At 46.3% G+C, this 27,243-nt stretch overlaps 1 protein-coding gene across 3 annotated transcripts in view; it reads left to right on the top strand.

The window, feature by feature from the left end:
- The first annotated feature begins 21,545 nt into the window (after positions 1 to 21,545).
- St3gal5 (ST3 beta-galactoside alpha-2,3-sialyltransferase 5) overlaps positions 21,546 to 27,243 on the top strand; it is a 53,307-nt gene continuing 47,609 nt past the window's right edge. Inside the window, exon 1 of one of the 3 annotated variants that reach the window (XM_035448628.1) lies at positions 21,546 to 21,684. The gene's annotated coding sequence lies outside the window, so the exon portion shown is untranslated. The other 2 variants (XM_027429502.2, XM_027429501.2) reach the window with 2 other exon arrangements.

Genomic DNA, 27,243 nt, shown 5'->3' on the forward strand with positions numbered 1-27,243 from the left:
AAAAAGGGACTCAGAGAGGCCCCTTGGCAAGCCATAGCTTTGAACCCAAGGCCCCATGTGTGTTGCTTGGGTGGAGCACTGCACAAGGACTCATACTGAAGAGGACACAGTTTTCTTATGGACCCTGGAGCTTTGAGTGTCGCAGAAATACCAAGTGGCTTTTCTTATGTTCTCAAAGACTGTAGGTGAACCTTGTAGCACAAATAATATAACCCAGAGACAGATATCGGGGTTCAAGCTGAAGATCAGAGAAGCAAAGCAACCAAGTCACCAGAGAGCTCTTACCTCTACCATGGCTGGGGGGATTCTGTCCTCAACGTGACTGAAGACTAATTGCCAGCACTGAGACCCTGCTCATGTCTTATATGCCTCTCTAGTGTTGGGATTAAAGGCATGCAGCACCACTGCCTGGCTTCTATGGCTAACAAGTGTAGCTGCTGCTGGGACTAAATTGCCTGGCCTCTATGGCTGTGGTAGCTTTGCATTCTGATCTTTAGGTAAGCTTTATTAGATCATAAATAATATATAATCACAGAACCTGTCTGGACTGTAAGCCTTCTCCAAGCTGGGGGACCCAATTTGGGGACTTGGGGTAAAAAGAACTCTGCAAATTTACCACTCTTCAGAACCTTGAGTGTGACAGGAGGAGGCAAACTGCACATGAGAAGCTCAGGGAAAGACATAAGTGGAAACCATGGAGCCTGGTCACCATGGTGAAGAGAAGAAGAAATGGTTTAAAACCAACTCAGCCTTAGCTTCCAAGATGGCAGGATAAAAGCCACGTATAAGCAACAAAAGGCCCCAGGATGCAGATGGTTATGGTATAAAATCCTAGACCTACACTGGTTCTTCCAGATTCCCAAGCTTCTGGCTGTCTGTTTGTCTTGATTTTTGTCACTAAATTTTTTTTTTCTGCAATAACAAGTTTGTGTGTGACTGGGCTTTCACAAAACTCGACTGGCTTGTCATTCCACATAGTCCCAACTCTTGGCATGGCCTAAGGCCCAAGACAGGTGAGAGTAAGCTGAGGCAGCCCAGATGGATGGCAACCTAGTCTATAAACCTCCATTCACTCACCCACTGAGATATGGCTTACAGTGACACTTTATGGCAATAGCAGTAGCATTTTGGAACCAGGAAATCAAGCAAATGAGGAACACCTATCTGATTGAGCAAATCACACAAACCAAACCCTAAGCACCAGGCTCTTCAAAGGTAGAAGAGTGGCCAAAGAGATAGCTCAGTCCATAAAAATGTTGGCCTTACACATGTGAGAACCTGAGTTTAATCCCCAGAATGCATGTAAAAAAGCCAGGTGTGGTGCCACACACTTGTAATCTCAGCTCTGGGAAGGTTGAAACAAAAAGATCCCTGAAGCTTGCTGGCCAACCAGCCTAGCCTGCCTGATACACTCCAGGCCAGTTAAAGACAAAACAAGAACAAAATCAAAACAATAAAAAACAACCAAAAGATGAATGGCACCAGAGGATCAATACTGGAATTTTCCTTTGGTCACCACACAGGGCACAAACACATGCAGAGAGAAGAGGGAGCCCCAAGGACTTTGGAACATAGCAGGCAGCTGCTAGGTAGTTAAAATGGAGAAGACTAGGGAGAGGGTAGGTTGAGAGGTCACTGTGGCCGTGTGGAGCGGTTACTTGGAACACTTGGTGGGCCACCCATGGAGGAGCTGCTGGACCTGTTCTCTCTAGTGCTTTGCAGCCTTTCCACCTCCTTCCCCTGGATACCTGCCTTGCCTCAACTCAGAAGTCAGAGCTCTACTCTGAGGAGGCAGACAGTGTGGGTTTGGACAGGAAGACAAAGGAATCTAAGCTACAGAGAAGGATCGAAGACATATTGATTACCACACTCAGCAACTTCTAGCCCTTTCACCGCTAGCAGTGGGAACGTGCTGGAAGTCTGATCCTCACTTTCCAGGCAAGAGCCCGGAAGACTTTCTCTCTCTGGGGAGATTGTGCAGTCCCAAGGGAGAAACCTAGAGATGCTGCTGCAGGGGACTGCCCCTAAGACTCTGTCAGGCTCTATCCTGATTGACAAGTGACATCTAAAAATGACTTGGGGGTTTGAAAAAGGAAAGTAAATAATTATGGGGTGTGGGGGGTAGGGAGATGGCCCACTGGATATACCTTTTGCCATTATAAGCATGAGGAGTTCAAACCCTCCGAACCCACATAAATGCTGGGCGAACTTGGCAGCCCAGCCTACCTGCAATTCTAGCACTCAAAGGCTGGAGACAGGACCTTCAGAACAGGCTGGGCAGCTAGACTTAGCTGTATTGGAGAGTTTTGGGTTCAGTGACCACATATATGCCTAAGCACCTGTGCCCACACATACAAACACACACATACATGCACACCACATACATACACATAATTAAAAAAATAATTAAAATAGAAAAGATAGCATGACAAATGCGCAGGACCAGAATTGTATGATGCCTGTCAGGAAAACTGTAGGCAGAGTACTGGGCCATAGATGAGGTAGGAAAAAGTGAGAGCCGGAGGTGAGAATGGCAAAGCCAAGTGAGACCAGTGGGTACCTGATAAAGACACAGTGCATCATTCCTACAACAAGGACATCTGTTCAGCTGTGTTCATAGCAGCGTCGTTTGTAATAGCCAGAACCTGGAAGCAACCTAGATGCCCCTCAACTGAAGAATGGATAGAGAAAATGTGGTACATTTACACAATGGAGTACTACTCAGAGGACAAAAACAATGGAATCTTGAAATTTTCGGGCAAATGGATGGAACTAGAAGAAACCATCCTGAGTGAGGTAACCCAGTCACAAAAAGACACACATGATGTTTATTTACTTGTATATGGATTTTAGACATAGAGCAAAGGATTACCAGCCTACAATCCACACCGACAGAGAAGTTAGGAAACAAGGAGGACTCTAAGAGAGACAGACATGGTCCCCTGGAGAAGGGGAAAGGGACAAGATCTCATGAGCTAATAACGAGCATGGGGGGGGTTAGGAGAAAGAGAAGGGGAGAGGAGGAGGGGAGAGGAGGTCTTAGAGCAGATTGAGTCAGGGGAAGAATAGAGGAGAGCAAGAAAAGAGATACCATAATAGAGGTAGCCGTTATAGGTTTGAAGAGAAATCTGGCACTAGGGAAATGTCCAAAGTTCCACAAGTATGACCCCAACTAAGAATCCAAGCAATAGTTGAGAGGCTACCTTAGATGCCCTTCCCCGATAATGAGATTGATGACTACCTTATAAGCCATCTTAGAGCCAGCTGATGGGAGCAGACGCAAACACCCACAGCTAAGCACTGAGCCGAACTCCTGGAATCCAGTTGCAGAGAGGAGGAGTGATGAGCAAAGGGGTCAAGACAAGGCTGGAGAAACCCACAGAAACAGCTGACCTGAACAAGGGGGAGCTCATGGACTCCAGGCTGATAGCTGGGAAACCAGCATAGGACTGATCCAGACTCCCTGAATGTGGTGTCAGTGAGGAGGCCTGGACAATCTATGGGGCCTTTGGTTGTAGATCAGTACCCTAGTACACAAATGGACTTTGGGAGCCCATTCCACATAAAGGGATACTCTCTCAGTCTAGACACACAGGGGAGGGCCTACACCCTGCTCCAAATGATGACAGATTTTAAAGATCCCTCATGGAAGGCCTCACCCTCCCTGGGGAGCAGAAAGGGGGTGGCATGGGGGGTCAGTGGGGGGGCAGGGGAGGAGGGGAGGGAGAGGGAACTGGGACTGGCATGTAAAACAAGCTTGTTTCTAATTTAAGTAAAAAATATTTATATAAAAAAAGATACAGTGCACAAAGGAACCCATACTCAAATCCCGTTCTCCCTTCTAAGTAATGCACTGTTACCCAAGGCTGCATACGCCTGCAGAATTGTTGAGTCTGGCCCTGGATCTGCTAGCTGTTGCCCTGAGGAACCAGATGGAGAAAGGTTTCTAAGGCTGGGCTCAGCGGATGGGAATTAATTGAGGAGCTAATCATGAGCCTGGTGAGACTTTGGAGATGGAGGAGTGATATGTGGAATTGAGTTCGATTTAAGGACAAATTAATTTATGAGCCAGACGCAGTGAGAGGTGATGCTGGGCTGCACCAAAGCTAATTGAGAAAGTCCAATGCACTGTTTATTTGGCATCTGTATTTACAGGATGAGACGGCAGTGGGAGGCTAGGAAGCAGGAGTCAAGTGCTTTGGCTAGGAAATAAGAACTTGGATGGGACACAGGGGTGATGAGAAAACAAGAGAGAAAACAGCCATAACCCGTGTGAGCAGAAACAAGCACCCAGACACAGCAGGGGGCTTCAGGTGTCACCAAACACACCGGCAGATCGCACTCCATTAACCAGGGGAAAGAATTCTTCCCTCCTGCTGCTGAAAGAAACCTTGATGAAACGCCACTATCCAGGGGCTGATGCGGGTGGACCCCTCCCTGATCAGTGCTTTATCTTTATAGAAACTCCTTCCCCTCAGCCTTCCGCACAGGCTGTCTCTGGTTTGTAACTAAGCCCATCCCTTTACGGATAGAGATGGCAGTACCAGCACAGCATTCTGGGGAGGAAATGGAAGCAAGCTCAGGAGTTGTCTTCCCCGCAGTCAGCCTGTGAACTTAAAATGCATTTCTTTATAGGCTCTAGCACAGGCTGGGCTTAAACACATGGCAATCCTCCTGTCTCCCAAGTTACTATAGATTACAAGGGTGAGCCACTATATCTGATTTATCCACTAATTCTTCTTTTTGTTTTGTTTTTGTTTTTGTTTTTTGTTTGTTTGTTTGAGACAGGGTTTTTCTGTGTTGCTTTGGAGCCTATCCTGGCACTCGATCTGCAGTCCAGGCTGGCCTTGAACTCACAGAGATCTGCCTGCCTCTGCCCCCCAAGTGCTGGGATTAAAGGCGTGCACCACCAACGCCCGGCGACTAATTCTTTTTTTTAATATTCATTTGTTTTTATTTTCTGTATCTGGGTGAGAGAGTGTGTGTAAGTGCTCCTTGTGTGTGCTGGTGCCTACAGAGGCCAGAAGAAGGTATCAGAACTAGATACCTTCTCTAGTAGGTCTCTAGAACTAGAGTTACAGGAGGTTGTAAGCAGCTGTATATGGGTGCTAGAAACTGAATCCAGGTCCTTTGTAAGGGCAGTAAGTACTCTTAATTGCTGGGCCACCTCATGTTCCCCATCCTCTATCCTTATCTATGAATAAAGTCTGGTTTCTAGTGCCAATAACTTTCTGGAAAAGGATGCAACTCTTCATTGCTGGCTACCAACACCTATTCGTTTCACGGGGAGGGCCCAAAGGCTCTGGGTAAAGAATAATAAATATGAACCGAACTTTGGAGTCCATTGAAGACATTTGCACACATTATTCTGAGCCCATGGCATCCCCCATGAGCCTCATTGAAGTATTATCTTCCTCTTATATCCGAGGGACTCAATACCCAGTGTGGTTTGGGCTCAGAGACTCAGAGACTCATTTGTGGTAACTGATGGCATGACTGGTGTCTTGTAGACATAGCCCCTGAGAACATCTGTCCTATAAGCTAGGAAGTAAGAACTCAGTCCAAGTTCCTGCACCAAAGCAGCCCTGGCTTTCAGCACTTTGAGGACCTTGGCCTTGGGGGATGATAACATCAGTGATACAGAGTACCAAGTCGACAGTCCAAGTTCAGGGACATGCTTGCTTCAACACACAACACACACACACACACATACACACAGAGGCAGGGGGATTTTTAAAAAGGGAAAGAAAGGGGTAGTGCAGTGGGTTTTGGTGATGCAGCTATCTTGAATCATTTCTGCTCCTGTAAGTAACCCCAATAAAATCCAGGGTTCACCAAATTGGACTTTGGTGGGATCTGTACTTTGGTGTTTCATGAACCCTTTATCTGGGCTTGAGTAGATGTGTGTGGTATCTCCTCTATCTGGGCTTGAGTAGATGTGTGTGGTATCTCCTCTATCTGGGCTTGAGTAGATGTGTGTGGTATCTCCTCAGGAAAAGTTTGTTCCACAACACCATTTCTGTCAGCTCTGGTGAAACAGGAAAATAGAACAGTGGGTGATAATTTCACCCCAGTGGATAGCTCCTCAGGAAAGACCTGGGAGATCAAGCAGTAAGTAGCCTCTTTCCGTGGTTCCTGCTCTGCTCCTGCTTCAGTTCCCGGCCTGGCTTCCCTCAGATGGGCTGTTACCTAGAGGTATAAACCAAATAAGCACTTTCCTCCACCCCACCAAATTGTAAGCATTACAGCTCAGAAAGGTGTACTGGCAGCTGGGAGCCGAGGAATACCACAAAGTCACACCACACAACAAACCTCATGCAAGAGATTTATTGGGAGGGGAAAAAACAGGAGGGTAGCTTCCTCTGCTCGGGAGAGAAACAGTAGCAAATTGAATAGCATACAGGGCTTATGGAGAGTTTCTTGGGAACTTTTCAGGGTAAAGATTGGTGGGATTTCATGTCCAGAGATTGGGCTTTTTTTGTTTTGTTTTGTTTTGTTTTGTTTTGTTTTGTTTTGTTTTTCAAGACTGGGTTTCTCTGTGTAACAGTTCTAGCTGTCCTGGAACTCCCTTTGTAGACCAGGCTGGCCTCAGACTCACAGAGATTGCCTGCCTCTACCCCCCGAGTGCTGGAATTAAAGGCGTGCGCCACCACACCTGGCTGAGATTGGGCTTTTTGCTCTGTAGGGGGGGGGACAGGGTTGGGCAGTTAGAGTGTTCTGTGGGTGGAACCTGGCAGGTGGAGGTCCTCAGGGGAGGGGTATGGCCACTTCTGTGGCTCGAGGGGCTTACACAAGTTATTTTTGATCATGCTGTAAGCAAACTTGCACCCCCACACAGTTCACAAGTCATTAGTGGAGGTACAGAGCTAGTGCTGCCCATGTAAAGTCCTCCGCTGGAGGAGTCAGACTGCATGATGGCTTCTCTGGAGACCAATGTAGGACGGGGGGAAACCTAGGCCTGCCCTGCCCTGGACTTGGACCATGACCCCAGCATATGCTGGAATTAAAAATGAACTGATGCTGGAGTGAGGGTTCACTGAGTTTCATCACCAGAACCCATCTGAAAAAAACTTAGGTGTAGTGGCATACATTTGAAATCCTGGAAATATGAGGCAGAGACAGGTAGAAGATCCCTGGAATTCACTGAGCAGCCAACCTAGCCTACAGGCCAATGAAAGGCCTTCCTCAACAAAACAACTGCAAGGTGAGTGGCCCCTGAGGAACAGTATTTGAGGTTGGTCTCTGGCTTCTGCCTGTACTTAGCACCTTTAACCACAGGTGCACCTGCGTATCTATTAATATTCAAGCACACACACACACACACACACACACACACACACACACACACACACATTATTGAATTGGGTGTGACAAAACATGACTGTAATCCCAGGATTTGGGAGGCAGAGGCAGAGGATTACCATAAAATCAAGCTTGGTCTACATGGTAAATTTCAGACCACCAAAGCTATATATTGAGATGCTGTCTCAAAAAGCAACAAAAATGAAAACAAAATGACAGGATGAGCATTCATCTGTGTAGCAGGCATCTTTTTAGGCCACATCATGACAGGGAGACTTATTATTACTTATGAATGCTCAGCCTTATCCTATGTCCCACTAGCTCATATAACGTTGTCCTGCGCGCTGTATTTTCTCGCCGGCAAGAAATACACGCAGGACACTCGGATCCTTCTGCAGACAAGCTTTAATGCATCTTGAGAGTTGGGAGAGAGCATAAGCTTACCAGAGCGGAGACACTGAACCAAGAATCCCATTCCTTAAAAAGGCTGGCAAGCCGCCTGGGACGTGTTACCCTATGAATGGCTTCAGCTCCTCAGGCCAAATGAGCCACAGGATAGGCAGAGATCAAAGGAATGGAGATTACCCAGCACCTGTGAAGTAATTTACATCTTGGTGTCTTTAGGCACCATTATTGTAATGGAGAATGCAGGAAACGGCCCCCTACATAACGTAACCTGTTTCTCTTCATCTATATTTTGCCTGGGAGTTTAGTTTTTTCCTTCCTTCCTTCCTTCCTTCCTTCCTTCCTTCCTTCCTTCCTTCCTTCCTTCCTTCCCCCTCCCTCCCTCCCTCCCTCCCTCCCTCCCTCCTTCCTCCTTTCTTTCTTTCTTTCTTTCTTTCTTTCTTTCTTTCTTTCTTTCTTTCCTGCCATCTCCACGGCTGGGTAGTGGCAACCTGGCTTCTGGCCCTGGGAGTATCTCTATCAGTATCTTTCTTTCTTTCTTTCTTTCTTTCTTTCTCTCTCTCTCTCTCTCTCTCTCTCTCTCTCTCTCTCTCTCAGACTCCTACTACTTATTTTCTTTTGCCCACCAGCCCCACCTATCTGCCTAGCTATTGGCTATTCAGCTTTCCGTTAGACCAATCAGGTGCCTTAAGCAAGGTGAAACAAATGTAACACATCTTTACATAATTAAACAAAGACAGCATAAATAGATGTAACACACCTTTACACAGCTAAAATACTATTCCACCACACATCCGTGGCTAATTAGAATACCTTTCATATTCTGATTTGGGGGTGGGAGTGGGGATACAAATCCAGGGCCTTGTGCATATGAGATACTAGACAGGCTCTCCACGACTGACCCACATTTCCAGCCAACCTCACCCCCTACCTTACATTTTTATTTTGAGACAGGGTCTTGCTAAATTGAGCAGGCAGGCTTTGAACTTTTGAACCTCCTTCCTCTGCCTTCTGAGTAGCTGGGGTTATAGGCCCAGTTTTGTCTTATGTTCTCACAGGGTTAAAGAATCAAGCTCCTCCAATAGAACACAGTGAGGGCCCCTGAAGTCAGACTTGGACTGAATTGGTGATACTGAAAGGAATTTGGTGTGATCAGAGGATTCCTGATACGGTCAAGAAAATACAAACAAATTGCTGCCATTCCAGCCAAGGCTAAATTAGAGTTCTAGGAGAATGGAGAGACACTGGGCACTTCTGCAGAGAAAGGGGAAAGTAAGAAGCCGGCTTATCAAGAAAAAGGTCCTGGGTTGGGCTTTGGACCTTAGATGGCATCAAAGCAGAGACGGGGAAAACAGATGAGTCAGAGAAACATCATGAGGCACATGGGTGACATCCAGGAGTCTTGGAGACTGGCCATTAAAGCAGCCATAGTTGGCACCGGCAGAACCTGGATTAAGACAGGGGAGGGAAGTAACAAGAGAGTGGCTTTGTTTTGTTGAACTCTACCTGGCCAGATTTGTGTAATCCCAACACTCTGGAGGCTGAGGTGGGTGAATCCCAAGTTCAAGGCCAGCCTGGGCTACATAGTGAGAGACAAAACCAAACAACAAGCTGACCCTTAGGGCAGAATTTACAGCTAGGAATACTTGACCAGGGATGGCATTCCTAGCTTTGGGTCTCATAGGCTGAGAGACCTTGGATAAATTCCCTCCTCAGTTTTTGCTGGGATCTGCATAGGTGCAAAGAACACATAAAATACTTGGTGGTATTTGTTGTTGTTGTTAGTGAATTCCTCCCAACAGAAGACAGGTGGCCCCATGGAAGCCAAAAGTTGGGGTGGTTTTGGTAAAGGGACTGTTGATTAGGAGACCACATTGCTAAGGGAACCAGCAAGTGGTAGGGAACTTGCTTGGCATTCCCAGTAGCTGGAAACACTATTCTCTTAGGCTTGAAGTTGCTGTAAGAGAGGAGCTGTAAGAGAGGAGCTGCCTTTCCTGGAGAATGCAGCCGCTTCTGATGGAGGCGAGGAAGGGTGGAGGCAGTGGTGAGAAATATCCCAAACCATAGCTACTTTCCTGGGCCTCTCAACTACATGGCCAAAATCCAAAGGATAGGGCAGCGTTCAAGGCTGTGTGTCAGGGCAGGGCATGGACCAGAAGGGGCCACTGGGCACTCTCTCACACGGGCTGACAATTAAATTGAATAGCCAACTTTATATGTTTGTTCTCTTGTACAATAAAAAGATTATATGCAGCATAGTAAAGTATAAGTTCACAGTTGTTATTGATTAGGACAAGACTAAAGCAGATTTAATTTTTTAAATTTACTTGTGCGTGTATTCATGTCTGTGCGTGTGCTCATCTTAGTGTGTGCATGTATTTGAGAGAGGGGGGAGAGGGGGAGAGAGGGAGAGGGAGAGAGAGAGTTTATGTGTGTGCATATGCTTGCCTCAGTGTGTGGAGGTCAGAGGACAACTCACTAGGGCAGTTTGTTCTCGCCTTCTACCATGTGGGTCTCTAGGATCAAACTCAGGTCTTCAGACTTGGTGCCAAGCACCCTTATCTGCTGAGCTATTGTGCTGGCCTTAAAGCAGATATTTAAATGATAGTTTGTTGGGCACTTTGAAGAAAAAGTGAAAGAAGTAAGGGACTAAGTGATTTGAGGACAGGGTGAAAATGACTAAGACAGCCTTTTTGAGTCTAAAGTTTGGGGAATTCTAGGCACAAGATATGAAAGATGTCTCCAGTTCTGCAATTCTGCTGATTGTATCCATGTAGCTGTACTAAGTATATGGCAAATGCCAGGGACCTTTCTTCTGCCCCGAGGCCCCCCTCCCCTCACTGCATTCAGACTAGCTGATTTCAGGGAATTCATGCTACAAGTCATATAGTGAGACAATTGTAGGATTTCCAGTCACTCTGATACAGGAACACAAGAATGAGATTATTCTCACTCTTAAAGGCCAAAAGCAACACAGGCCACAGCCCTAGCTTCCTTTCTGTTGCTGTGATAAAATTCCCTGATCCCCCACCTCTGGAAAAAAAAAAAAAACCCAACTCAGGGAAGACAGGGTTTACCTTAGCTCACAGTTCCAGGCTACAGCCAATCTTCATGGAGAAGTCAGATGGCAGGATCTTGAACAGCTAGCCACATCTACAGTCAAGAGCAGAGATAGAATGCATGCTTAATGCTCAGTGGACTCCTTTTCATCCGGTCCAGGAGCTGTCGTGAAATAATGCTGCCCACATTCAAGGGGGATCTTTTGCCATGTCTGTTAAGCCAATTAAGAAAAGAACCTCATCTAGACCATACATCACTAAAAGGTATTGTCTCAGTACCTCGTCCCACGTGATTCAGAATGTGCTGAGTTGGCGAAACTACCCATCAAAGCCACCAAAGACTGGAGCAAGACTATTCATAGTAGCACTATTTGCAACCAACTCAAATGCCTACGAATTGGATTTTTAAAAAGATGATGATACACTCATACCATGCAGCAATGAAAATGAATAAATAGAGTGCAATGCCATGGTGGAGTGCTTGCCTAGAATGGGCAAGGTCCTGACTTTAATCGCCAACAGTGAAGAAAGAAGGAAAGAAAGAATATAAATATAACAAACATTTTATAGCCTAAATAAATACAAAATAATAAATATAAAAATAAACAAATATAAGCTTCATTCAGCATCCTAGATAGGATCCACAAACCGAGTTATCTCTTCTAAGAGAACTAGACACAAGCTGGTCTGTTGTAGGACTTCCTTTATACCAAGTCTGACAGTAGGATAAACTAACCTATGGGGCGGCAGGAGAGCAACCTCAGGGTAAGAGGAGGATGAGGGTGGTGACCAGAAGAAGCCACAGACTATCTTCAGAGAAGCTGCACTGTTTGGTCTTGACTTGAGTGGCCACATGATGAGTTCTCTAAGAATCCCTCACAATTTTGAGTAATATTGAAATATTTTTTATATTCATATATGTGGTTGGTGTACATGCATGTGTGTACGCACGTGTGTGTGTGTGTGTGTGTGTGTGTGTGTGTGTGTGTGTGTGTGTGTGTGTACAGGATGTGGAGGCCCAAAGTTGATGTTGAATGCTTCATTGATCGCTTTTCACTTTATTTATTGAGGCAGGGTCTCTGGCCAGCTTGCCCTATGGATTCCTGCCTCTGCTTCCTGAGTGCTGGAATTTCTGGAGGCTGCCAAGCCTGCTCAGCTTTTGTGTGGGCTCTAATATCTGAACTCAGGTCCTCACACCGGTGCAACAAGTTTTTATTCACTGAGCCATTTCCCCAACCCTGACTTCAGTATTTTTCAACAATATTGTATTTCAATTCAAATATTTACTTTTCACAATATGAAACTTTTAGATGTAATTTCTATATATCAGGAGTATGAGAGTTACCCTTTACAAATGGGAGCTAGTTTTATAACTGTATTTTATTTTATGTGTATGAGTGTTTTGCCTGCATGAGTGCCTGTGCTCCACATGTGTGTAGTGCCTATGGAAGCCAGAATCAGATGTCATATCCCCAGGGACTGGAGTAACAGAACATTGTGAGTACATGTGGGGCTGGACTTGAACCTGGGTCCTCTTGAAGAGCAGCCAGCCAATGTTCTTAATTGCTGAGCTATCTCTGAGACTAATTCCACTAGAAGAAATGACCAAACCAATGCAGTGTCTAATGTGGCTACAGGGGGAGGAGGTGGTTATACTTCAAATCCAGCCAAGAAGTTTGTGGCAACCTCTTTCCACTTTGCATCTGATTGCTTGGAGGTTTTTTCTATCAGCCCTGGTATTGTTCACTAGGGATTGATGCTGACTGATAAAATGATACAGGAAAACATTCTCCAATGTTATGATCTTACAGGGCTCTGGTTTATCAAGACACCCCCTCACAGTCAGAGATAACAGCTGCCCCTGCTTCAGTAACCACAGGAAAACACACTTTAACACCTCAGTCAGATGCACCCCACAGTTTAAGAGTTGCAGAGTGCAGGAGCAGCAAGATCAGAAGCAAACTGGGCCAAAGCAGCAACCTCACAATACGGAGCCAATTCAAGCTTCATGGTACCCACAGCCTGCCTCACGGTCCTTGTTTGGATAGCGGGTTCCACATGGGATGCAGATAAACCTATGTGGTTGGCAGGAGGATCCCTTTATAGACTGTTTCCTAGAAGATCTGGCCATCAATGAGGAAGGTAAGCAAATATATTATCAGCCTATGTTTTTATACCTGTCATTTTCCCCTTTGTTGATCCAAGTAAGAGAGGATGATGACATTTTCTCCTGAGCCATCAGAGAGCATGTGTCTCTGTGACTGAAGGCTTGGCTGTTATTTTCATTTCCAACTCCTTTCTTGTACCCTCTCAGCCATGGGGCATCTGCCATCCACCCTTTGAGCCTTTATTCTTGATGGAGTATTTGCCATCCACATAGGTCTCACAAATGTCCTCATGGTAGACATCAGTGGAGTTCTTATTGCTAAATACAGTTTGCTAAGTCTGGGTCTATGCAGTTGACTGGATGACTCATGTTAACCTTTAGCCTTGTCTACTGCCAGGAAAATAGGTCAAGGGACCTGCTCCTTGATTGTAGTTGGTGTCTTTGCATTGTTTGCCTTTACTTCTAGCTCTGGACTACTGCTACTCCAGGAGTTATGGAGCTGCCCTCATCATGGATGGTTTAGCTACAAGCTTGCCCACAGGTCCTTTAGTATGAGTAGTGCAGTAGCATTTAGTAGTCAGTACCCAGCATGCATAGACTTCCCCAGTATAGTTCTCAGGGGAATTGAACATGGGACTTTTCCTCTTCAATTCTGCTCCATCCTACTCCAGACAAGGGAAACCCAGCTCTTCTAAGGGCATGGAAAGCAGATCAATGTATCAAATTGTTTGGGAATTGGACATAGGTATGAAAGAAGAAGACAACTGACTTCTATCAGCGCTATTTACTAAAAGCCAGAATGTTCTCTGTCCTGTGGAATGATGAAGAACCATGAAGCTCCTATCTATAAAGATCTGCTGTTCCAGTTGGGGGAATAAGAGCATCTCCGTGGTTAACACCAACTCACCAAGCTGGCCAAGCCAACAGATGTTTAAGGAGGCATCAGAGATTGGGGCTGGTCCCCGTATTGAACTTGCCTCAGTGTGTTGGAACACCATCATCGTTGCCAGTCTAAGGGAATATGAGGAGACCTCAGGTCTACATCTGCTATGCTACTCCACATACTCCAAGTGAACTTGGGTGACTCTGAGCCCAAGTTAAGAACCAAAGCCCTGGCCACCACCTTGGTTGTAGTTATATCCTGGGTGGAAAGTCCAGTATACCATACCCAGACTTAGACTGTAATATAGTAAGTGTGTGTGTGTGTGTGTGTGTGTGTGTGTGTGTGTGTGTGTGTTTTATATTTATTTACTTAATTTTTTTGAAACAGGCTTTCTCTGTAGCTTTGGAGCCTGTCCTAGAACTCACTTTGTAGACCAAGCTGGCCTCAAACTCACAGAGATCTGTCTGCCTCTGCCTCCCAAGTCTTGAGGGTAAAGGCGTGTGCCACCACCACCTGGCGTATTTATTTATTTTTATTTTATGTGTATGAATGTGTTTGCCTATATTTACGTGTGCACCACAAATAAGCAGTGCCTGGAGAGGTCAGAAGAGGGCATTGGATCCCCTGGAACTGGTGTCACTGATGGTTGAGAACTACCAAATAGGTTGTAAGAACCGAATCTGGGTCCTCTAGCCAGTGCTAGTCACCACTAGGCCATCTTCCCCAGCTCCAGATTTTTGTTGTTTTAATGTCAGTTTGTAGTCATTTGTCATACAGCAACAGAAAAAATGTCTATCATATTCTTGAAAGCTAGATTCAATTTCACTGGTCCTTATGTAAAAGAAACTTAAAAGCAATAGAACTGATGTTGTAAAGGATTTATTAGTAGATTGGCCTAGGACACATAAAACCATACAAAGCAGAATTCAGCTATGGGAGCACCACCTCCTAAATACCCCAAAGATAAGTAGTGTGCTAACCAGCCTGCTAGTGACAAGCAAAGTTTTTTTCCTCACATTTATGATTTCTTTTATTGGAATATATTCATTGTACATAGCAACAGGGTTTATAAAGACATTTTCGTAAAGGATGTCAAGTTCTATGACTATATCATCCTCTAATATCCTACCCTTTCCTCTTTTGTTCAAATTTTTTTATTTAAATTAGAAAAATGATTGTTTTACATGACAATCCCAGTTCCCTTCTCCCTTCCGTCCTCCCCTACCCTCCCCCCAACTAAAACCCTACCTATCACATGTCCTTTCTGTTCCCCCTGGATGGTGAGGCCTTCCACAGGGATGATAAGCAAAGTTAACACACTAGGAAGTAGTAGGCCCATCCCCAGAGACTATGCCTCTAACAGGCTGCTCAAGGGGACTTAAGCACAGGATCACAGCTACCATTAAGTCCCCTGTGCTCTTATCAGGAAAAGCATAATTCTGCCAGGTGGGCAACATGACCCTGGGTAGCTGCTATTCGAAAGGACATTATTTGTGTGTTTAAGAAATCTGACAATATCTTTGCCATGTAAATGTCCCATCTGCCCAAGTGGCAAGACTTTCAGTCTTCTGTCTCTGTTTGAATTGTTCAAAGTGTAACCTGGGGCGGGGACCCAAAAGAGATTTAAGGATGACAGTGTGCATGGAATCCAGAAATCTCAGGAATGTATGTCTAAGTTAGTAAAGTCTTCTGTTCAAGGCTAGCTCTTCCTTGGCCATTGGGCACAACTGAGCAAGCGCTAGTAAAGATCCTTCCCTTCATCTCTAAGTGTGTGGAGTAATGTCACAGGGGAATGGCATGTTAGTCTCTAACAGTCCAAGAGGTGTCCCTGTGCTCTTAGCTAACTCCCCTCGGACCTCAATGCCACTGAGGCTCTTTGTTAATGTGGCTTGTTTGTTTGCTTCCTTGAAAATGCCATTCTCTTTAGTTAGACATTTGGTCCTGCATGACTATGACTCAGGAAGGCTGTGAAGTTGGAACTTGTGTGTAGGTGTGCACGATCCATGTGGATGTGTGGGTCAACTTCAGGCATTATTCTGGAGCCATCCACCTTGTTTGCTTTTGTTTGATTTTTGGTTTTTTGAAGCCTGGTTTCTCTGTCCAACAGCCTTGGCTGTTCTGGAACTTGTAGACCAGGCTGGCCTCGAACTCCCAGAGACCTGCTTGCCTCTGCCTGAGTGTTGGGATTAAGCAGGCACCACCAGCCCGGCCACCATTTTTTTTTTTTTTAATGTCTTCTCTCATTGTGAGCTAGGACTTACCAGTTAGGTTTAACTGGCTGAAAAATGAGCCTCAGGGATCCACTTGTCTCTACTTCCTCAGCAGTGGAATTCCAATCTTCCGTCTCCGGGCTGGTAATTTTCACATGGGCGCCTCAGATCCTCATGCTCTCTCAAGGCAACACTTTGCCAATTGAGCCAGCTTCTCAGACATGAGTTCAAATCTTGACTTTCCTACTTCTTAAACAGGTAAAAATCAGCAGTGTCTTTCATTGCCCTAAATTCCTCTAAAACATGGGGGTAAGAAGACTGTTACCTTAGAAGAGTCATGAAGAGAGAGACTGAACCAAGTTATGAAAGGACTTTGCATCCTGGTTGGCATGTAACAGGCACTCTGCAAAGGAATGTGAAAAAACACACAGGTGAGGGGTTCAAGACGTGTCTGAATGTGGCCAAGTCTAACCCTTTGGTCCCACACTTGCCAGATGATTGGGTCCTTGTTGGGACATTTCCTCCATCAGGACCCCCCCCACCTCACTGGCAGCTTTTCCATGGTGTTTTATTGCAAGTTCTTTTTCCTCACTTTATTTATCTGGCTCCTGGGAAACAGTCCTAGAAAAACCTCAAGGGACCAACTTCTTTTGTGCTCCAGGGTAGCAGACAGACAGTTGTGTTGTCTGCCACAGAATTCCAACCCCTGGGGGCCCTGAGGAAGGGACAGGGAAGTTAGTTGGGGTCAATTCACACCATAAAGTGCTGCTTCAGTAAAGTGAGCCTAGCCTGGGATCCCAGGATAAGGTGGAGTCAGAGGATGAGGGATTCCTTCCCCTTACAGCACACACACCCTCAGTCTAGGCTGAGGTACCTTCTGTCCCCTTTCCCTCGGCTTTCCTACAGAATGGTCACACCAGTGGCAGTCCTAACTGCTTTGAAGGCACCAGCCTCAGGGGAAGCCCTGCTTCTGTCTTGGTTGTGGGAAGAGAGCCATTTGGCAGGCAAAAAGAAACAGGCCATCTGGAGAAGCCTGAGACCTCAGTGAATTGTCCCAGTGACTCTCTGAGCTTCTATTTATTGTGAAAAATAACATGATAACAACATTCAATAGAATTTTTTAAAAAGGGATAAAAGATGACTCATGATTCAAGAGCCCTGACACCCACAAGTGTTTAATTTTTTTTTCCTAGTCTCTTCTGAGTTTTGGCTACAAACTTAGCTGCATGCAATCCGTGTCTGTCATTCGTTCTCAGTGACTATGTAGACTAGGCTGGCCTTGAACTCATAGAAATCTGCCTATCTCTGTTTCTTCAATGCTGGGATTAAAGGCATGGGCCACACCCAGAAGATCCTCTTTATTTATTCACTTTTAGGCAGGATACTGTGCATCTCAGGCTGGCTGGAACTCAATCTGTAGCAAAAAATGACCTTGACCCTCATGTCCCTGCCTACTGAAGTCTGGGATGGTAGATAAGTACCACATGCCAGTTTATGTGATCCTGGGGTTGAATTCACAGTTTCATGCATTCTGGGCAAGTACTCTAGCAACTGAACTACATCCCAGTGACTTCTTTAAAAAAAAAAATTATCATTTAGCTGGGTAGTGGTGGTGCACACCTTTGATCCCAGCACTTGGGAGGCAGAGGCAGGTGCATCTCTGTGAGTTCGAGGCCAGCCTGGTCTATAAGCGAGTTCCAGGATAGGCTCCAAAGCTACAAAGAAACCCTATCTCAAAAAATAAAATAAAATAATTATTTAATACTCTTTAAGTCTTTTCTAGTATTAATACAATTGGTCTCCATTTTTCAGTTTTTGGTGTGTGTGTGTGTGTGTGTGTGTGTGTGTGTGTGTGTGTGTGTGTTTTCAACTACAAATATCCCAGCCAATTTGATTCAGGCATAATTAACGATCCCTCATCCCTGGAGCATTCCTGTTCATGGCTGGAATCTTGGCAAAGCTGTTAGTGAAAGGGTGTTTGTTTTCTGGGCTCATGTACACCACGGAGAAGATCTTCTTTCTTCTCTGCTAACGTGTAACCTGAGAGTCCCCTTGTCCTATCCTGATCTAAGCTGCCCTCTGAAGCTGTGCCCTTGGTCAAGGACTTTTTAAAAAGTAATGCTATATGTCTGATTTGTTCCTCCCAGTAAAACCAATGTGTGCTTATGTAAAATTACAGGAAAGCCAAAGAGAATAAAAATGTTATATGATGGTTATTGTGGTGCAGACCCAGGGAGCTTAAGGTAGGAGTACTGCCAAGAGTTTGAAACACCTTCTGTCACTCCTTTCCCTCTGCCTGGGCTGCACAGTGAGTTCCAGGCAGGTTGGGGTTACATACAGAGACAGCATTGCTATCAGGCCTATCTATATGCCACTGTTTTGACCCTGTTTCTGTTCTGTTCTCTTTCTTCCCACGTTCTGCCACCTTCCCAGTCCATTCCAGAGCTGACTTGTGTCATATGAATGATGGCAGAATGGAGGGATTCCAGGGGAATCAGCTGAGGTCTTGGACACTTGTTAGTTAAAAACTTGCACAAACAAGCATACACGGAGTATCACTTGGATGGGCTTGAGGGTGGTTAGTTCAATCCACAGAGGAAGCCAAAGCCTCATCTAAGTGGAATGTATGGAGGCAGGGAGTTAGGGCTTTAGGAATGGTTTAATCCAGAAACTCAAAAATATCAAGAAGGAAATGGTTTCTTTCTAATCTTTGTACTCTGTGTTCCCACAGCATATTTTCTTCTTCAGGTTTCCTCTTCTAGTCCAAATGGCTATCTTTCCTACTTCTTCTGAGGCTACTCATTGCTAGTAGGAAATGGAAGCATTTCTGGAGATTTCCTTTAAGTCATTCTGGTTCCTGTGGCCAGTGATAGGAATCCTTTCTATTTCTAGAAATTATTGCGGCTGCCAAAAAAAAAAAAAAAAAAAAAAGGAAGAAAGAAAAACAACCTTTTAAATATTGAATTTACCTCATGTTTGTTGCCCAATCAGAAATTAGAACTGAAGATGCTTAAAAACATTACACCAGGTTTGGTGGCATTCAACTTTAAGCCTAGACCTCAAGAGGCAGAGGCAAGCAGAGCTCTGTGAGTTTAAGGCTACCCTGGTTTACTTCGAAGTTCCAGGTTAGCCATGGCGAGACACTATTTAAAAACAAACACCTTCCATTCAAACCCAAAAGAATATGCATTACTTCATTAAAAATAATAAACACAGGTCTGAAGGTATAGCTCAGTGTCAGAGCGCTGGGAAGTCCCCATAGTACTGGTCTAGTCCCAATGAGGCCCTGCATTTGATTTCCAGCACTGAAAAAAAACAAAGGCACAACTGTAGTTGCTGCCCTTGATTTATTAGTAGTCCTACTCTATGCTAGAGTCTGGAAGCTTCTCTGAGGCCCACTAGTAAACCTTGGAGACCTAGTAACCGATTCTAGTGTATTATTTGGGGTTTTGAGGCGGGCAGATCTTATCTTCCTTAACTGTGAACCAGGTTAACGAACTGCAGGCTTAAACAGATGTGAGGCCAAGGCAGGCGGCGCAGTTCACATCTTACTCTTCATCACCCCCAACTTAGACCTATCCTTGCAAGTTAGCGTACTTCCAGACTCCAGGGCAGCCATTATTGCTAACAGGGTGGGGTTCCATACAGGGAGACGTGGGAGAGAACCGAGGCCAAGAGACAGCAGGATGTCTGACCACGCAGGCAGGCCCCAGGCTGGTGTCCAGTAGAAAGAGGGTGACGTGCTTCGCATTCTCTATACAGCTGCCCCCATTCCAGGCAGCTGCTCTGTCTGACGCCTGCCCCATGCCAAGCTTTCTTCCATTTTGCCCCTTCTGGGATTTCCCCAATGTCCTCACTTTAAAATACAGATTATTACTATTTTTAACGGAAGCAGAATCCACCCACCCTATTCTTTCCTATGTTTTTATTCTTGGCATTGACTAACCAGATAACATTCGGGCTCCTCACCCCCCACCCGCCACATCTGCTCTCCACCCTGGGGAAAGAACAAAGATGTGCCCAAACCTGCTGCTCTGTTCGAGCTGTTGAAAAGGAAAAAGTGATAGCACTCTTGGCTCCGGGTCTAGGATCTTGCTCTTCAAAGTGAGAGAGGTATTGTTTGGTCAAAGATAGACACGGTGCTTGAGGGAGCCAGGAGAAGGGGTTCTAAAAGCTAGCCCAAGTCCTCTTCCTGTTTGTACAGCCTCACATGCTATTGTAAAACCTCGGCCCTCGCTTTCACTCCAAAGCTTCAGCTTTCTCAGCTGACACACAGCCACAAGAACTATCATGGGACCATGAGCAGCCTCAAAAAGGAGTTTGATATGCAGTAACCAAGAAAACTGGAGCTGTATCTTGGAAGATGTGTGTCCAGACTGTCAGAATACCCCTTTGTGGCTACATGTTCTTGAGGCTGAAGGCAAGCTCTTCCAAGTTACAAAAACTAAGGCACCCTGGCATTTCCCCCTATACACATGCACTAACAAAGGGTCCACATCCTCTGAAGAATTTGGCTTCATTATAATATCATTTACTTTGTGGTTTGGATCCCCTTCTTGTCGGCTTTTCTAGAGGATCATGGGAAGAAATACCCTAAAAGGGAGATCCAGTCCAGTTTTAAGCGTCTTTAATGCCCCAGATTTTGAGATTTACTGAATGTGTAAATTGTACGGTAGTTCCTTTCCAGTATAGGGTGTGGGAGGGGAGGGGATCAGTAGTTTTCAGCCAAATGGATTTGAGTGCTCTAAGCCCAGGTTCTGATCTTGGTTCTGCCACTAAATACCTCCAATGGCTTAAAAGCTACTCATCCCACCCCCCACCCCCACCCCGGCCACATCAGTTCCCCCTTCTGTTAAAATTAGATTGACTTGAGTAAATAGCACTGTGACACTAGGTACAATATAAGGCCGTTCTGGCAGGGCCCCAGACACCTCCAGTGGTTCTCAACCTTCCTAAGACTACAACCCTTTAAAATGTTATGACCCCCCAACCACAAAATAATTTTCGTTGCTACTTCATAACTGTAATTTTGATACTGTTATGAATAGTAATGTAAATATCTGTGTTTTCCGATGTCTTAGGGGAACCAAGGTTGAGAACCGCTGATCTAGCCCGTCCTGGAGCTTGCCTCGCGGGCGGGATTCGGAGACCCAGGACCAGAGGACAGCTGGCGAATAAAGCGCGTGACTATGTCAAGCCCCTTCATTCCCTGGCTCCGTGATTCCTTATTGGATGCTCAGCCAAAAGCTCACAACCGGTCCAAAGACGCCTTTGGTTCCCTGGGCCGCCTTCCACCATCTAATCCCGGGCAAGCCTAGAGAGAAGAGTTGGAGAGAGCCCCAGGCGAGGGGAACCCGCGTCCCAGGCTGCCTGGCGCCCTAGCAGCCTCCCGGTCGGAGGCGCCCTGCTCCCCCTCGATCTACTGGGCGGAGGGGGCAGCCTGCTCGGAGGCGGGGCGGCAGTGGGGCCCCGCGCGCTGTGATTGGCTTCCCAAGTCCTCGTGACACGCGACCCCGCCCCCCCCTCCGCATCCGCGCCGGGGAGCGGACTGTCCGGGGCTGAATGGGCGCGAGCGCGGCGCCGGGGGCGGGCTGGGCGCGGGGCCCGGGGCTGGCGGCGAGCCAGCGCTCCCTCCCTAGCATGCGCACGGAGGCGGCGGGCGGCGCGGAACGGCGGCCCAGAAGCCGCGAAGCCAAGCAGCGGCACCTGCCTGCCGAGGTACGTGGCGCAGCCCCCAGTCGGCATAGCGGACTCCGGCAACCCAGGCAGCGGCGATCCTCCTTTGCCCACTCAGACCCGGGGCCCAGCGACTCCTTCCCAGCCCTGCGACGCCGGATGCGCCTGCTGGGGGACACGGGCAGAGGGTCGCGGCTCCGGGCCGCTTAGATCGGCGTCCCCGCGGTCGGCGCAGGTGTGGATGCGGCGCAGCGGGTAAGGACGACCCGACCCGCAAGGCAGGTCCAGCCGGCGTGGCCCTTTCCACGCCGCTTGAGTCGGGGTTTTTAATTCATTGCTGGAATCTTCTAAGCCAGCAGAGCCGAACTGGCTAAGTGTCCCGGTGACTGGCTTGGGGAAGCCTCTGCAGGGTCACTAGTGGCTCCTGAACCTTCCCTGTGCGTGCAAGTGGGTAGATTTCTGCTGGCAAAAATTCTCTGGTGACCTTCCCCGCCCCCTCTGCGGCCAGTCCTGCGGAGGAGACACGCTGGGGCGACCTTTTTGGTTCCTTGGAAATTTTAAACAGTGGCCTGCCGAGAGGGTGCGTTCTTTGTGCTCTGTTTTGTTTGTTTTTGTTTTTGTTTTTGTAAGAGAATATTTGGTAGGACCCCAGTGAGTAGAAGCGAACTCCTGCCCCTACCCCACACCAGCTGAATGACCTTGGCAGACACTGATCCTTCTGTGGGGGGCTTGCTCTCCTGGTCTGTACTGGAAAGCTTAACCTACTGTTGGCAGAGGTCTTTTCCAGGCCACTAGGTTTGTGGTTCTAGCCATTTAAAATAAATCTATCATCGAAGAGAACTCGGCAGAAACATTAATTGACTTGGAAATGAAATTTTTATACCTCTCCATCTTAATTCATGTATCTGGCCTTTGTAAAATTAGGTGTCATTTACTTAAAAGGGGAAAAAGCGCTTTTATGTGTTATGCTTTTTCTGGGACCGATGGTTGCAGGTTCCTTCAGCCAAGGGCTGTGCTAGGTTTTAGACTCACAAAGGAAAAAGACTCTCATCTTCTGCCCTCTGGTGTCTAGCCAAGCCTTCCTTTGGTTTATGACTATAAATCCTCTTCTACCTGCAGATCGACACACGTGCTGGGGCTGGCAAGAGGGATCTGTGTCTGTTGAATGGAAGGACCAGACAGGACAGATTTTGGTTTCATTTGTGTAATTCCCTGTCCTGACATCTCAGAGCAGTGGCTAGCATTTCTAGTTGTAGAGCTGGGACTCATCTACTTCCAAGTGTTTGGACAAGAGAGAATTAATACAAACTTCCAGAGCACTGTAATCAGAATGCTGAGCCTCTTAAGGACACCCATGTCTGCGATGTGGTTGATGCCATTTCTGTAAGGTGGAGATTGTGGTTAGTGTTGATAGTGTTTCCTTGAGACTTGAAAAGAACTGAAGGAGATGATTGGGGGTCTTGCTGGCTGTTTGGTTGGTTGGTTGGTTGGTTGGTTGGTTTTGACTTTGGATATCGCATAGCTCAGGTTGGCCTTGAATTCACTGTGCAGCCCAACTTGGCTTTGAACACTGACTGATCCTCTAGCCTCCACCTCCCAAGTGCTGGGATTACAAACCTGTGCCAACATGCCTGGAAGATAGAGTGCTGGGGGCCTGGCAGGAAATTATAAAAGCACACTGATTCTGAAGATTCATTCAGTTTGCTCCATGTCATTAAAATAGGTTAAATGATGAATGGTTAGAGAAAGAGTCAAGAAGAAACACCTGTCCTCTACGATGCCTCCTCTACTTCTCTCTGCTCCCTTACTGAGCTGGCCGAAGCAGTGAAGAGTTAGCAGCTGTCTCTTGGGACATTAATGGTGTGCTGGGTAGTTTTTAATGTCAACTTGATACAAGCTGGAGTCATTTGGGAAAAGAGAACAGCAATTGAAAAAGATGCCCCCATCAGATTGTCCTGTAGGCAAGCCTGTCTGACATTTTCTTAATTAGTGACTAATGGGGGAGGGCCCAGCTCCTTGTGGGTGGTGCTACTCCTGGGCAGGTAACCCTGGGTTGTATAAGAAAGCAGGTTGAGCAAGCTGTGAGGGGCAAACCGGTAAGCAGCGCTCCTTCACGGCCTCTGCATCAGCTCCTGCCTGCAGGTTCCTGCTGTGTTTCAGTTCCTGCCGTGTTTCAATTCCTGCCCTGACTTTCTTCATGATGGACGACTGTGATATGGAACTGTAAGCTGTAATTAAACACTGTCTTCTCAGTTGCTTTTGGTCGGGGTGTTACAGCAATAGAAACCCTAGCAAAGACTTGTGGGAAGTAGAAAGTCACCCTCCACACCTTTCAGCGTTGGAGGAGGGGCTTTATTCTGTGCTGCTGGTGGAACCAGGAGGATGGTTATCACCCTCCGAGGGCATGCTCCACATTGCTTGTCTAGCTGGGAAGGTTTGGCATAGAAACAACTAGGAATATACATGACAGCTGCCGAGAATGGAAAAGCAAGGACTGGATCGGTGTGGGTGGCATAAGTTAGCAGAGGCAGCCACTGGAGGGGGGTTGACTCACAGGCCCAGTGTGGGAGGAAACCATAAATACGGATGGTGGCACAAGGGCCCTCCTGGAAGAAAAACCCAGCTCAAGCACTCCTGCAGAGGGAACAAGTGGGGTGTGTGAAGGAGGAGCGAAGAAATGAACTGAGAGGGGGGCTCATGGTTGAAACTAGCTTACCTGGACACCAAACAAGGTTTGCCCCTGTTTAAATAAAGTGTAGGTACTTGCAGCTGGGGGTGGAGTGCAGGCTTGTTAATCTTAGCACATAGGCAAGAGGATCAAGACTTAGTTTAAAGTTAGCTCAACTGTCTTGGTGTGTGTGCGTGTGCGTGTGCGTGTGCGTGTGCGTGTGCGTGTGCGTGTGCGTGTGTATTCATGCAAACACATACATAGGTAAAGCCAGTGAGATGTCTCAGTGGTCCTAGGTGCCTGCTGCCCAATGATCTGAGTTAAATCTCCATAACCTACACAGTGGAAGGAGAGACCCAACTCTGTTCTCTTATGACCACGTCTTAGAAGTGTGTGTAGGTTCAGGGAAGATGGACATACCTAAAGTGTGTTGCCGAGCAAATCTCCATCCTGAACATGCACCACCTTCTGTTCAAGGAACAGAACATAACAGGACCTGTGCTGTATCCAGTCACTGCCCCTCTTAGCATTACCTGGCCTTCCTTCCTTCTCTCTTCCACTGTGCATAAATGGAAGCCTACAGTGTGTGTCTTCTTTTGTAAGCACTAAGTGACAGAGGCCTCCTGGTGCTGCCTGTAGTTATGCTCATTTTCATTGCGATGGTGATCATGGGGTGAGTTTAGTTCGCCTTATCTGTGATCAATTGTTGAATGTTTAGGCAGCTTCTAGTGTTCGTCTGCCCCAGATAACTGGTGTAATTGCTCTTGTGCTTAGCTTTGGTAAAGTGTGCATGCATTTCTGAGAGTCTGTGCTGGGCAGTAGGATTACTGGGTCATGGGTTTATTATGGGGTGATTGCTCACTCGGGGGATCCCCAGGCAAAGCTGTTTTATTGTAGTCTTTTTATTAGCAATGGCGGGAGCTCATCCTCCTGAATGATGCAGGGGACAGTTTCCAGTTGATGGTTCTGGAGTTGCTTCTATAGTAAGATAAGTTTCTGCTTGGTCCTGCTCTATCTGGCCTCAGGAAGAGCAGTCCTACAGGCTCCAGTCTCTCCACCAGTCCCGGCACAGGGCAGGCTGAGCTCTAGCCCTGAACTCCATGGTCCTGTTGATGTTGAAGTGTCTCTAGTCAAACTACTTAGTTTGCTCTTAGTCTCCACCAGTTTTGCTGCAAACAAACCTCCACCCAACCACTACAACTCTTATTTACCTATGGGAAATAGCCTTTTTCTTACTTGAGTTTCTGAGTGATACAAAGCATTTTTGTACTCCAGTTACAGCAGGGAAAAATACCCAGGAGTAAATTTTTGGGTCACAAACCGATATCTATACTTGTGAATTCTCTTTTTTCCCCCTTAGACCTAATAACATCTGGGATTATAATAATTTAAGATTGTGTGATTGGGTTTGATCAGCTCAACAAATAGCATTTAAAAGGTCTACTTTTATGAATAAGCTTTTTGAATGTTGCCACCACTTTTGAAATTATTTGTTTATATATTTGTGTTTTTAGTTTATTTTTGTTTGTTTTTGGATAAGAGTTCATACAATCAATCCTGGCCTTGACTTTTGGCTCCTGCCTCCCCTTCCAAGTGCCGGGACTACAGCCATGTGCTGCCACATTTCACTGGACTGTTTTATAAGACTGTCATTTTCATAATGGCAGGTTTATATGTATTAACTGAGAAGAGGCAGCTTTTCTGTTAGACAGAGAGAATGCATGGCTGTCTTCTCTCTGGCCTCTGCTCTCCCTCCACTTCCCTCTTGTTCTTTGCCCCTTTTCTGGTCTTCTCTCTCTTTATCTAGACACCAGCAGGCAGCAGGACAATCAGGAGGACAGAGTGGCCTCTGATCTTGCCTTCTCTTTGCTTGTCATGATTTCACTCAGCTGGGGCTTATCGGCTGTCATGGGCTGTCGGTCACTTTATCTCCTTTCTGTTTCGGTGCTCTCCAGTGGAAAGAACCTGATCCATACCTGTAATTTAAAATTTTCTAGTAGCCTACCTTTAAAAAGGTAAAAAGCAACCGGCTGGGCCTCAAGAGATGGCTTAGTGGTAAGAGAGCATGCTGCCCGTACAGAGAACTGGAATTCCATTTCCATCACCCACATCAGGCAGCCTATAGTTCCAGCTGCAGGGTAGGCAGTGCCCTCTTCCAGCCCCTGTGGGCATACACACAAAATTAAAAAATAAGGGGCTAGCAAGATGGCTTAGTGGGCAAAGGCTATTGCTGCCTGGTCTGACAACCTGAATGTGATCCCCAGGACCCATATGCTGGAAGGAGAGAACTCAGAAAAAAAAGTGTGACCTCCACATGTATGACCTCAATATGCACACCATGGCATGTGCACACAAAATCAAAATATAATAAAATGAAGGAGGAGGAGGAGGAGAAGAAGATTAATCTCTAAGAAGATAAAAAAGAAACAGGTAGCTTCAAGTTTCCATTCTCTGGAAGATACTGACTTCTAAACTCACATGCCCCTAGTGATGCATAGTGACACAGCTTCCAGCCGTAGGGAATACATTAGTGAGTACTGTATACTCTGTTAGTCATACTACGCCTTCAAATCTTGCTCCCTACTTCCTCTACTATAAAGCATGAGATGTTTTCTCACTCTGCCCTCACCTGTTGTAGAACTGTTAAACAGTTTACCGGATTCCACCATAACCCTATTTGGAACCACTATCCCTCCCATTTTTTACAAAGGGAGGGTATTGAGATAAAAAGATGTAAGAAGTTGCAGAGTTTGAAGCTAGGATTCAGATCTAGGCCTGCATGTTGTAGATGAGGCCACTTCGAATATCTTTGCAACAAATAATGTATTTCCATCCCTTGGAAGGGATCCTGTCAGAATCCACGGCATTGGTTTGAGGTGGCTGAGGTAACTCTGTCAAGGTTTCTACACCTCCAGTGTCGAAGCATTGTTCCT

The sequence above is a fragment of the Cricetulus griseus genome, chromosome 8, assembly GCF_003668045.3.
Source record: "Cricetulus griseus strain 17A/GY chromosome 8, alternate assembly CriGri-PICRH-1.0, whole genome shotgun sequence".
Taxonomy (NCBI): domain Eukaryota; kingdom Metazoa; phylum Chordata; class Mammalia; order Rodentia; family Cricetidae; genus Cricetulus; species Cricetulus griseus.